Source organism: Serinus canaria, chromosome 20 (assembly GCF_022539315.1).
Source record: "Serinus canaria isolate serCan28SL12 chromosome 20, serCan2020, whole genome shotgun sequence".
Taxonomy (NCBI): Eukaryota; Metazoa; Chordata; class Aves; order Passeriformes; family Fringillidae; genus Serinus; species Serinus canaria.
In genome coordinates, this window is record NC_066333.1 from 4,275,214 (window position 1) to 4,287,982 (window position 12,769).

Genomic DNA, 12,769 nt, shown 5'->3' on the forward strand with positions numbered 1-12,769 from the left:
CACAGAGAATATTTTGCAAGATCCAGATTATTCTGTAAAAATCTCATCGACAAGCAATGCAAAAGTGAGCAAAGGGTTAAAGTAATCGGATGCCCTGTAGCCGTTCCTGACAGGTTTTATTCTTTCCTTGTTATTCTCTCTATGGTGTTTCAGTAACTCTCCTTTCTTCTAGCATTTTTTATTCAGAATCCAGAAGTTAAAGGGATGAGTAACTTATTAAAGTTTTTTAGTGAAGGCACACAAAGCTCATTCAGCACAAGCAGCAATCCCACTCTGTGTTTGCCATATTCCCAGTAAAACTGGGTCTACAGCTCAGCCTGCTTTGCCTCCAACAGCTCAAAGGGCAGCAGCAGCTCTTTTACAGACAATCCCTCCTCATAAAAGAGCCCATCTTGGTTTTGTTCCTACCAACACAGCTATTTTCCCAACCATTCCTGGAGCTCATCCCACTGCTGAAGGAGCACTACCTCCCTCCCCAGCTTCAGACCCATGGCTGGCACTGGGAAGGTGTGGGACTGAGACATTTACACCTCCCCACACTAACTATGCAAAAGTATTCATGGGAATTTCCTCTCTTTTCCTCCTTACCCACAATTCCTGTAAAATTTGTTTCTCCACCCATAATTCAAAACTCAGGTTTATCCACATAGCTCCTTCTACAGCAGCCCCAAAGATCAAGCACAGAAAGTGCCAGCTCGTGAAGTTCAGTTCTCACCAAAACCCAGAGACCACAGGTTTTACAGCAGCACAGAAGCACACACAGGCAGGTAGCACAGAATGGTTTGGAAGGGACCTTCAGGACCACCCAGTGCCACCCCTGCCATGGCAGGGACACCTCCCACTGTCCCAGGGTGCTCCAAGCCCTGTCCAGCCTGGCCTTGGGCACTGCCAGGGATCCAGGGGCAGCCCCAGCTGCTCTGGGCACCCTGTGCCAGGGCCTGCCCACCCTCACAGGGAAGAATTCCTTCCTACTATCTAGCATAAAAATTCACCCATGAATGAAAATTGTAGGAGCACACAGAAAGCAAATTAAAGATTTTTCATCCTTTTTTTGCAGCTACACAGACTGCAGTTGCTGCAGAAGTGTCACCATCCTGTGTGGCCACACACACTGCTCAGGATGGGAGACATGGGAGGGGAGAGCAAGGGGGGATGACAACAAAAACACCTGCAAGAGAAAATGTGGCTGCTCTTTGCTTTCTGTTTTTACAAAAAGCATTTTGTTCTCCCAGGGAACACTCAGCCTTTCCAAACCACTCCCCACCCAGCACACCTTGCCCTGAAACAAAGGGTTGGGTTTCAGGCCATTCCTTCTCCTGGACATAAAATCACCTCTAACCTGCCAGCACTGCAAATAGATGGGCACCACAGCCCATAACTTTATTTCTTTTGTCCCTCAGTGGTGTCCCTTGTCATTAAATGTCTTTTAATAACTCCAGCAGCCAGCTGATCATCCTTTTTAATGGGCCAATTTACAGACAGAGCCTGCCAGACACTCGCAGCAGGCAGTTTCATCCTCAGGTTTCTCATGCAGTAATAACTCAGCCAGGGCTGTTGCACAACTGAGCAAATTTAAAGCATCCAGATGAAGACAGAATTCTTTAAGAGTACATTCAGCTTTGATTACTCACACAAAGAGTACACAGCACTGCTGAAAGTTTCTGATCTCTGTGGATAATAACAGCTGCACTGCAGCCTTGCACATCTCCACTCCTGTCTGGCCTTCAGTTATTCATGGCATTTGAGAGGAGTAATCAGTAAGTTTATCTCCTAGATTGTGCTTGTGAGAATAAAGGTGGAGGAATAGAGGCCAGCTGAGTCTGCTTTTTCAGAGTGAATCAGGATAAATATTCCAGCTCTGGTTTTGAGCTCTCCAGCATGTTTCATGCTCCAGGACAGTCTTCCTGGCATCATTAGAGATGAGACAAGCTCACTAGGATAAGATTATCTGGATCACAGGAGCTGAATCTTACTCAAATATGGAGACAAAGAGACACATGATGCTCTCAGCAGCCAATTAGTTCAAATGAATCACGGGAACAGACCCAGCACTGTAACCGTCACCACTTTAGTGCACAAGTTATTTCTGAAGGTACCCACACATCCTGCCAAGCTGACATGACTTGGCCTGACTTTTTCAGGATCAAAAGGAGGTGGAAAAACATCCAACATGCTTTTGGGTAGTCAGGAATTTCAGCAGACCTAAAGAGTGGAGGAACTCTCTGCAGTTTGGGAGAGGTGCTTGGCAGAGCTGGGCATCAGAGCCTTCAGGTCAGCTGGAATAAAACATCCAGGGGCTGCATTGCAAGATCACATGGCAGCTTTACATTTTTCAAGCACCCCAAAGTCAGTTTGTTACCCTGAAAAATGAATGCAAGTGACACACTGCAATGTGGAGTGGGAAAACTACTTCTTCAATTCTTTTTTTCTCAGGTTTATTTTGAGGGTACACAGCATTAGGAAAACCTGAAAATCATTTATCCCCCCTCAATCCACCGCAGAAGGAAATCCTCAAGTGGTGTTACCTATCCATCACACAGACTCAGGGAGATTAAGAGATTATTCCAGTTTCTGGAGTCACTAAATCAGTGAGATTATCCAAGCCCCATCTTGCTCCCAGTCTGGCAGGGAGCAGCAGCCAGGCTGTGGCCTGGGGCACAGAGTGAGCTGCAGTCAGGTCTGGGTAAGGCAGCAGCTCCCAGCAGCTGGGCCTGCCACACATCTGGTTCTGCTCTGCCTGAGCTGGGAGAGAAAACCAGCACCTCACAGGAAAAGAGCTGCCAAGAGACAGCCCCAGCAAAACTCAGGCCCTACAAAGTGTTCCCACTCATGACTTTACTGCGTGGGACAAGAGCCAATCTGTCATCCTGCTGGGAGGATGCCCAGGGAGCTGGAGGATCAATAATCAATCTCAATAAATATCAGCATCTCCAGATGCCCACCCTGTTTGAAAATGTCCTGCCTTGGGAGAATGAAGGAGGTGGGGTAGGGGGGAAAAAACAGTCACACTCTCTTTAGACACAGATGTATATTCAGATAAGTCAACTGTAAAGTTGCTTACACCTAATTACTACTGTAAATGTAATTTAAATCACCCAAAACATTTCCACTGCTCAAGGAAGAGCTGTAACAATAGAAGGAAGCACTAAGACAGGAGCTATTCTTAACACTCAAAACCATTTATTCTGATGAATAACCAAGACTTACTTATTAATGTAAATTGAATATGCCTCTGCCTCCTGGGCACCGAGGGCTGTGTAAAATTAGAAGCCTTAGTGGGTTTCAGAGGATGACCTCGTTTACCTCCCTGGTACCTACAGGGGGCTGTTCCTCACAAAAAAATCTTTCTCTTGGTGGACACTGAAGGCAGAAAGCAGTCACAGGCACCAGAGTAATGACCAGCAAGCTGCTTGTTCACTTCCTCCAAGCCCAGGGACCTATTATCCCTGCAGCCAGGTGACAGAGGGCCACACATGACTCTGGAGGAGAGGCAGGTGGGACCAGGGAGCAGCAGCCAGTCCCCTCTCCACTGCAGTGAGTGACCAGCACCTCGTGCCAGCTCAGCACACACAGGGATTCTCTGACTCCACTCTGCACAGCTCATCCCCAGCACCACCTCCACAGAGCACTTTGAACATCCTTCATTCCCACAGAAGAAGAATATGCAAAAGCTCCAGCTCCCAAGCTCACGCCCTGGCTGATTTCACAAACCTCATTTTGATTTTTGCACCTTGGATTTTCTGTTCCCTTCTGGGAAAGGGATGGGGCAATGGAGCAACAAGCAGAAAGAGTGGCAGAAATGGACTCTCTTACTGGGGTGCCCCAGTTCTCAGGCCAAAGATGTGATCGATTAGGCTGTCATCTTGTTTATTTCCTGCAGCATGATCACAGCAGGGGATGGGCTCTGGGCTGAGCTCACCGTGAGTCAGTTTGTGGCATCCCGCAGGAGCTGTTGCCCAAAGAATGCCAAACATCCACTCCTGGGAGAAGTCATGCCCGTGGCACAGCCCCACAATCAGTGCAGCTACCAAGGTTATGAGACAGCTCAACAATAGCTACTGATAAGCTGGGGTTTTAGCAAGGATGGTAAGATAAGGGGAGGAGAAAAGGAGGAGTGACCCGATCATGATTCCACAACTAAGCTATTTGTGAAGATTAAAAGTGAAACACCTGAGCATGGACTAAGTGCAAATACAGCTTTCAAAGCAACCTTTCATTTAAGAGGTTTTCTTTCTTGCTTGTTTGTTTCGACAGATTTTAGCATATTATGGCTTTTATAATGACCTCAAAAATTTTTATATTGGGTCAGACTAGCTGAAACTACTTCAGAAATTAGGCTGGACATCCCCCTCCCTCCCCCCCTTACTGAAGATTATCTTGTTGAATGATTACATTAAAACCTAAACCCACTCACTGAAATACTCCAAGATTCAGAGAAAAATAATTGCCAAATGGGTCCCCACAGACATTGTAATAGGGAGTTTACTTGGGAATGAAATGCCACTGTGCCCATTTGTGGGTAGATCCACCAGGCTCTGAGCAGGGGAACAGCAGGACACCCCCTCTCCAGAGGAGCTGCATTTTCACAGATCCTGATTGCTCCATCAGTTATTTCCAAAATAAAAAGAAGATTTAATACAGTCAAGTAGCAGAAGCTCTTATTTAGCAGCCTGGCAATTGTAAGTGCCAATTATTCCACTCACAAGAAACAGTTTTGTTGTACTCCACAGTGCCATCACTTATCCTAACAGGCTTCTGTTCCACTTTGTCATCTCTTCAGCTGTAACAGGTCTGTCAGGAAGAATCCAAACTTCTCTGTGTGGAGAGAAATTACAAGTGGCCTGTAATTTATATTTATGGGCATTCTCCTCATTTGTCCTCAAGAAGAGAGCTGGACTGCTGTTTAAAGGCTCAGAAGTGAAAAAAAAAAAAAGTCAGCATCCACTATTTTTGCTCTGCTGGCGCCTGGCTCTGAAGTCACCACTCAGAGCTTGTCTGTACTGGTTTCATCTCTAAACGATGCAACAGCTGGAACAAAACTGGTTGAGATGTTGGACCTGATTGCACAATTCAGCTCACAGCTCTCACAGAGCTATTTGCAGTCAAGAGCCTGTTAACTCATTAGAAGAGGGCTTGTTTTTCCAAAAATTTAATGATGAAGTTTAATTACGCGAGTCTTTATGAAAACCAGGGCTGGAAGATGTCAGACATGATCTAGGTTTGGCCAGTGAGGGGATGGAGGAGCTTGCTACAGACAGTCCCAAACAGCTTGGGGCTGCAGGATTTACAGGAAGAGCTGAGGGCAGCTGAGGCTGGTGGTGTAAGATCATCTCAAAGGTCAGTCAGGGATTAGAGCAGTGTCTCTAAATCCCCACGTGCTGTTTGCTGTGTCAAACCCTCTGCCCCAACTGGAGGGCCACAGAGGAGATGGGACACAAAGTCTCAGGCATCAGTGTCAAGTGATGCAAGATGGATTTTTATTGTTCAGTTTACACCTGGTGTGCAAGGTCAGGCTGAGCAGGGCTCAGTGCCAAGGCCAAAAGAAGATTTTACTTAGATCAGCCATTGAAAAGCCACAGTCAAAACCAACAAGTGAAAGAAGCAGAAATTCAACCTGGACTCACAGGTGAATTGAAAACTATGAAGATTTCATAAAAGTAAACCTAAAAACACACAAGAAAGGAACTAAACCAATTGTGTTTTACCTCACAGCTCTGGTAATTTTGATTAATAAACACTTTAACCCAACTAACATTCAGAAACACGTTTTAAACCTGGTGTAAGCAAGAAAACTTTTGTACAATGGCCATTTTGTGACACAGGCATCACCTGGCTGTGGTTGCTGACCTAACTCCTACTCATGTTTTGGCCCCAAAAATGCTGATACAGCTCAGCCTGATCTATGCTGGGAGAAGCCACTGGGCTGAAACAAGAGCTACACATATGGCAGAGACAAAGGAGAGGAGAGAATGAGAACTGCTGCTCTTGCAGCTCTTGGGCAGTTTCTGATATAATAAACTCTTCAGAAAGAACTGGAAGAACCCATAGGAATGGTGGAAATCGAGCTTCCATGGTGGAAGCTGTAAATACATCACCTTATCCACAATGCTTTCAATCAGCACTGCTGAGGCTCCCAGGCTGCCTGCTGTGATACTTGTACCATGCTGGAGGAGGAGGAGGGAGGAGCATCCTCACCATCAGATGGGAAACTGGATTCCTCATAAGCATGGGAGTTAGGGACTTTGTCAATTAACCAATTAATTAGAGAATTAACAAGCTACCATCCCACTGAGAGGGGACTGAGCCCTTGTTTGAATTTTTTACCTGATGAGCTCACATAATAAAGCTGGCTTCACAGTGTACATCCTCCTGGAACTCTGAGAGATCCAAAGGAGCCATGAGGCCTGACTTATAGAGCCAGTGTCAGAAAAAGAACTTTGATGGGGTTAAATGATATTCATAGACCTCCAGCTAGCAGCTTCTTGACCTTTACAAAGACCGTTTTTCTTTTGCCATCTGCTTTGTTAACAATGAGGTGATGCTAATCCTTTACAAAACTGCACAGACCACACGAGCAGAACTCACAGGAATGCCTTAAAGCAGCAATTCCTTGATCTTATTTACCAGTTCCACTCCCCAGTTAAGTTTCCTTCCATCTAGCACATTATTACAGCTAGAATGAGCCTTGCTAAAAGCCGTTCTCCAGAAGAGCTTTTCCAGGGAGACTGCTGATATTTCACCAAGCCTTGGATTCTCCCAGGGGAGCTGGCAGCTCTGTGCTTGCTCCAAACCCTTCCTGGCCTGCAAACATCCTGCAGCCTCGTGCCTGCAGTGCTCCAGCCAAGGAAGCACGGAGTGAATGAACTCCAAACTCCTTGGATGAGGGATATGGCTGCTCCCAGGAGAGATCCTTCCTCTCCCGTTACTCAAAGCAAACACTGCAGCTAAATACAGCTGTTACCTTTATCTCCTTTTACCCTGCTTGTGCACAGGCTGGAGGGAGGCCAGGGCTGAGGAATGTTTGCCCCAAACAAGGGGCTGGGAGATCAGCTGCAGGGATGTATACACTGCCCTGCATGCCTCACCTTCCGCTGGGGGACACACAGGGATTTCCTTCCACTGTGTCAGCCCCTGCTTTCAAACAGGAACATTGTCCCAGCTTTACCTTGACTGAGAAAAACAACTTTCATCAGCAAAGCTGTATTTATTTGTTGCCTAAAGAGGATATCCTTCCAGTTCCATTATATATTGGCCACCTGCAATGGGCTTCACAAGAGTTCCAGGCTCATGCTCACTCAAGGGTTTACACACAAGAAAATCCACCTTGATTTCAGTGTTCACCACTTGAAATCTAATTCAGAAATGAGAGCCTCCAAAGAGAAAAGTGCAGAGGCAAGGGAGTGAAGAGTACTCCAGATCTGTGCCTTTCCAATGTTTCTCAGTTACAATGACACATCTCTCATGCTTCCCTAGGTGACCCAAGCAGAGGTAACTGAGGAATATAAAATAACTCTTGGCCAGCAGCCTCCTGTCAGTGCTTCGTCCATGCCCAGGCTGCCCAGTTTGCCACTGCTGACCCACCAGTGTGCAATGGCCAAGCAGGCTATTGTCACTTCACCACGTGATGGGAATGTGCATGTTCACGAGGACATCTCACAGATCAGAAGCCATAACCTCCAACTGACGTTATCACAGATGGCCAAAATTCCATATTACATAAGAGCTAAACTTTCAGAGAACTAGTGAATTCATAATGGGCTCACCAGACATTAGGCAGGAAGATTCAAGGGTCCTGAAACTTTTCCCTCTAAAAATTTGAAAGTATGGGAAAGAAATACCAGAATTTTGTTTGTTCTAAAAGGTCCCTGGTGGGGGATGCCCTATTATTTTTCTGTATGATGAGAGCAAAGTTCCCTTTGCACACAGCTGGCACAGAATATTTAGTGAGAAAGGTCCTCATTCTTACAAGAGACAGATTTTAATAGCTCAGCAGTCCAGGCACTGGCAGCCCTGGGGGCTGATGGAATAAGCCATGCAGATGGAAACAATTATTTAGGAAGGGAAGGACTCCTGCATGCACGGAGCAACATCTCACTAAAACTGAAGCCTCCCACCAACACATTCCAGACTCTTGGAGTAATTTGCTTTGGGGAGTATGCTTTAAGCTACATCAGCTTTTGTATTTCTTTCTCCAATCTTAATTGCAGTCACAAAACAAACTCCCCTGCAAACTGACCAAACAGTAACAAATACCAGAAATATTGCAAACATCTGAAGCTCAAACCAATTTGGAGACCCAACTCTTCAAACAACAAGTTCTGATTTCAGACAAGCTTTCCACTACACAACACACCTGGAGGGACTTACCCACCCAATCAATAACTCTGCAGTGGATGACTTACACTGAAAGTCTGTGGAATAAATAATGAATAAATCACACAGGCTGGACTTCATATGCAGTTTATAAAACTTAAGTGCTTTACACAGATCAAAATCATGAGTCTTGGAAAAGAACAGAATTTCCAAAAGCACTAATTGATTAGAAATATCTAATTAAGGCTAGTCCTTTCAAGCCAGCTGCATAAAGAATATTTCATATACTATGTTGCAGGAGAAAAGTAACTCCAGCAGGTTTCAATTAAGCCTCGTTGCCATATGGATTTTGCATCCGCAGCAGGAAGGCTCAAACATCATGTCACAACTAAGATATTTTTATGTCTCCAACTGAAAGCATTTAAACTGCTTGGAATAGAAGCATATGGGCCATAACATCCCCAATTAAGAAAATATTTTGCTGAACTGGGAGCCTAAAATGATGTGAAGCTAAAATGCATGATACTGTTGGTCAGGTAGGGTAGTTTCTAACTTTCAAAGGCTAGAAAAAGCTAAGAGTGTATTGCATGTATGCCCTAGTGACCTCCTTACCCAAAAGAGAAGACCCCAGTGCCAGCCACACAGAGATTTTTAAGGAGGCCCTGAAGGGGTGGGGGCTCCTTGGCTGTGCAGACAGGGAAGGGCACTGCTTCTGGAGCAGGCTGCACCATCACAAGAGTGAGGGGCTCCTCAGGTCACCACCTCAGCCAACCTCCTGCTGAAAGCAGGGTCAAACACAGCCAGAGCAGGGTTCTGAGAGCTTTGGCCAGCTGGGTCTTGTAAAGAACTGAGGTGCCAGCACCTCTTTGGGCTCCCATTTCAGCACTCCAGTGTGTGAAATTTTCCTTAAGGCAAGCTGGACACTCACCCATTGCAGTTTATAAAACTTTGACAAGTAACACAACTCTCCATCCAAATAATCAAGGATGTTGTCAAGTGGGAAACAACAGCTATGGTTTTTTGCTTTACATATCCAAAAAGATGATTTCAAAAAAGTGTTTTGATTAACCCAAGAGCTTGGTTGCTGTTGCTGCTGCGCCCTCTTGGGATCCTGAGCCAAACATTCAGTGTTATTTTTCTTCATACAGCTTGGACCCAAGAACTCAAATTCCTCTTTACTGGAAACAGATGTCAACCAAGTTAAATCATCCCATGACTCCTGCAGGAGAAGGGTGTAAACAGCCACAGCTCACCCAGCTGTTACTCAGAGAGGTCCTGCTGACAAGTTAGGGATCCCCACATGCTGCAGGACCTTCAAAATGCTTTGACATAGTGATTTGAGATATGCTTATCACTTAAATCCACCAAAACACATTAGGTCACTTCAGTTTACATTAGATTAGGGTTTGGGTCTTTTTACCAACATCTTCCAGAGTTTTGAGCCCAGAGGAGAAAGAAATTGTTATCTGTGTTTTTATACATACAATGCTTCCCAACAGGGTTTTAATGTTTAACAGACCCCACCCCTGCAAAGTAAAGGCTTTACAAACAAGAAGGGGGGTGGGAAAAAAGAGAGATTAAGTGATGTGCAAAAGGTCACAAAAGACATACAGTACAGTTTGGCACACAGAAATGCATCCTCCACCTCCCAGGGGGCTCAACTGCAGCCAAAAGGAACCACCAAATGACAACTCCCACTAAGGCTGGGCTCCTAAGTGTTCAATCCAGGTTTTGCTATCTTTAAAGGTGAGAAAAATACCTGCTTGCTGCAGCATGGAAGAGCTCTGGGACAGAGGAAATGAGAAATGATGCACCAGGGGAACAAGAGACCCTCAGGTGAATTAAATCCAAAACTATTTGTGGTCAGTGTAAACAACCACACTGGCAGGAGCTCCACTACAACATCCAAGGCTGCAAACTCTCTTGCTGATGCCCAGGAAGCAGCTTTTGCACACAACAGCAAAAGGAAATTAAAGCACAAACTCATGGATGCTATTGAAGCACTTGCAAACTGAAAGGCAGTTTCAAGGTCATGCTACATTCATGCTGGGAGCTCCAAATGCCCAGCAAGGACAGGCAGGGAAAGGAAATATTTTAAGAAATGTGGATCACAATAAAAAGTCTACAGGGTTCAAACTGAGACCCCTCATCTGTAGGTCTGTGTCCATTCTCCAGGCCAGGTTCACACACCAAGAGGTACTGACCCACAGCAGAACCAAAATGCCCTTTCTATATTACTTTTAGCTAAATTCACACAAAAAAGTCCTATTCCTAGCAGCTAAATATTTATTTGTGCATTATTTTTCATAGCTCAAAGACAGGAAAACCAGGTTTAAACCACTAGTGCCATCAGCATAGCTGTGGTACTGGGGAACTGTGCAGGAACTAGGAGTCCTCAAAGTAGCTTTCTCAAGCAGGTTTTTGCAAGCTGGCACCAACCTCCCTGCTATTACAGTGACACTGCCAGGGACAGCCAGCCCAGCCAAGCTAAAGCTATTCTGAGTGTATTTACACAGACTAAAAACTACACAAAGCATACACTTTGGTAGCACCAGGCTTTAGAACATCACCATGTAGTACAAGAAGCAATAGTCTCCTAGACCTTTAGGTTGTTTATTTACCCACCTCAGTTCATCTACTTCTTTGCAGTGATGGTCCCAGTATAACATTTTTAAGTTAAACTGTGGCATTCTGGCGACTACCTCAAGATAACAGGGTTTCTTTTTGAGCAGAGGTTAGCACAGACTAAAAGACTCGAGTAGCCTAAACAAGTGAAATCCCCCCGAGACAGGAGGTGTCATCCCCAGGGCTTCAGCTGCAATGTTAGAGGCATCCCCAACAATGCAGCTGCCAGATGAAGCCTTTCTTGCACTTAACACGTTTTAAGTGCACATCGTGGAAAAGGTGAAGAGAAAAACCTTGACACGAGCAGCAAACGTCCTTTTCTCTGGCTCAGGGGAGACAGCTTTAAGATGTCAGTACAGCCGAGACAATAAACCCATTCCCCACCGGGGCAGAAGTCAAATTCTGCAGGAAAAGCCACAATTCAGGAATGCACAACCACGGCATCCAGACCCCCGGGGCTGCGGGGCACGGCTGGAGCCCCCGAACAGCGCAGAGCATCAGCCTACCTGGAGCGGCCAGTGCCTCCCCGGGGCGGCCAGCGCCCACCTGGGGCGGCCAGTGCCCACCTGGAGGGGTCAGTGCCCACCTGGAGGGGTCAGTGCCTCCCGGGAGCGGTCAGTGCCCACCTGAAACGATCAGTGCCCACCTGGAGGGGTCAGTGCCCACCTGGAGCGGTCAGTGCCTCCCGGGAGCGGTCAGTGCCCACCTGAAGAGATCGGCGGCCACCTGGAGCGATCAGTGCCCACTTGGAGAGGTCAGTGCCCACCTGGAGGGGTCAGTGTCTCCCGGGAGCGGTCAGTGCCCACCTGGGGCGGTCAGCGCTGCAGAGCACGGCCGGAGAGGAGGAAGAGGAGGAGGAGGTGGAGAAGCCGAGGGTTCTCCCGACCCCGCATCTCAGCTGGCCGGAGCCGCCCAGGGCCGGGCGCGGATCTCGGCGGAGGCGAGAGCAGGAGAGGAGACCCTTCTTCCCTCCGCCCCCGTCCCGCCCCGCTCCCCGCCCGCTCCCTCCGCATCTGCCCGGAGCATCCAACCCTTCCCGCTCGCCGCTGGCAGGCGGGGAAAGAAATGGGGGATCCCCGCTGGAGAAGAACCCGAAGTTCCCTCCCAGGAGAGGGGGATGTCCTGGGCAAACAGCTTTTCTTTTTCTTTTGTGTTTTCCTTTCTAAAGAAAGGAGCCGGGAAAATAAAGATGCGGGCCAACAAGTTTTATTTAAGAGCGTGGACAAATATTTAGCCACGCGGGGCTCAGGGGATGGGGTGGGAAAAGCAAACACAAGCAGGGCAGGTTTCATCATTTTTGCGGGCTGGGGTTGCACAGTGTGCCCGTGTAAGGCTCTGGAGAGTCAGGCACCACCACACACGGGCAGCAGAAACAATGATTCCCACCCACGGCAGCGCGCTCATTGAATTACTTTGTAATTCAGATCCTCTTGAAAACAAAAGAGTGTGTTGGACGTGTGCACCAACAGAAGAGCGCACAGCTGTTCTGTTCAAAACCCAGCACCTCGATAAAGCCTTAGGCTACAAAACGATGGCTCATCTCAGGCTCCTCGCCCTCCTTGTGGTTCCAATAACTGGTTAAATGGAGCTGTTGTGAGTGCCTCTCTAGGCTGTAATCTACCTTACATCAGCCTGCCAGCTGTGCTGAAAAACAAAGCCTGAACGGAAATCAGGGACATGCATGCTCTGAATCTGCTGAGGGCTTAATTATTTCTTGTTAATTGGAGGTAGGTCTGCTTCATTTCTTAGATCTGAGTGTTGAAAAGCCGTTTCCTACTTTGAGACGTGACAAGACGCAGAAGAGAAAAGTGTTAATTGGACTGAGTATAAT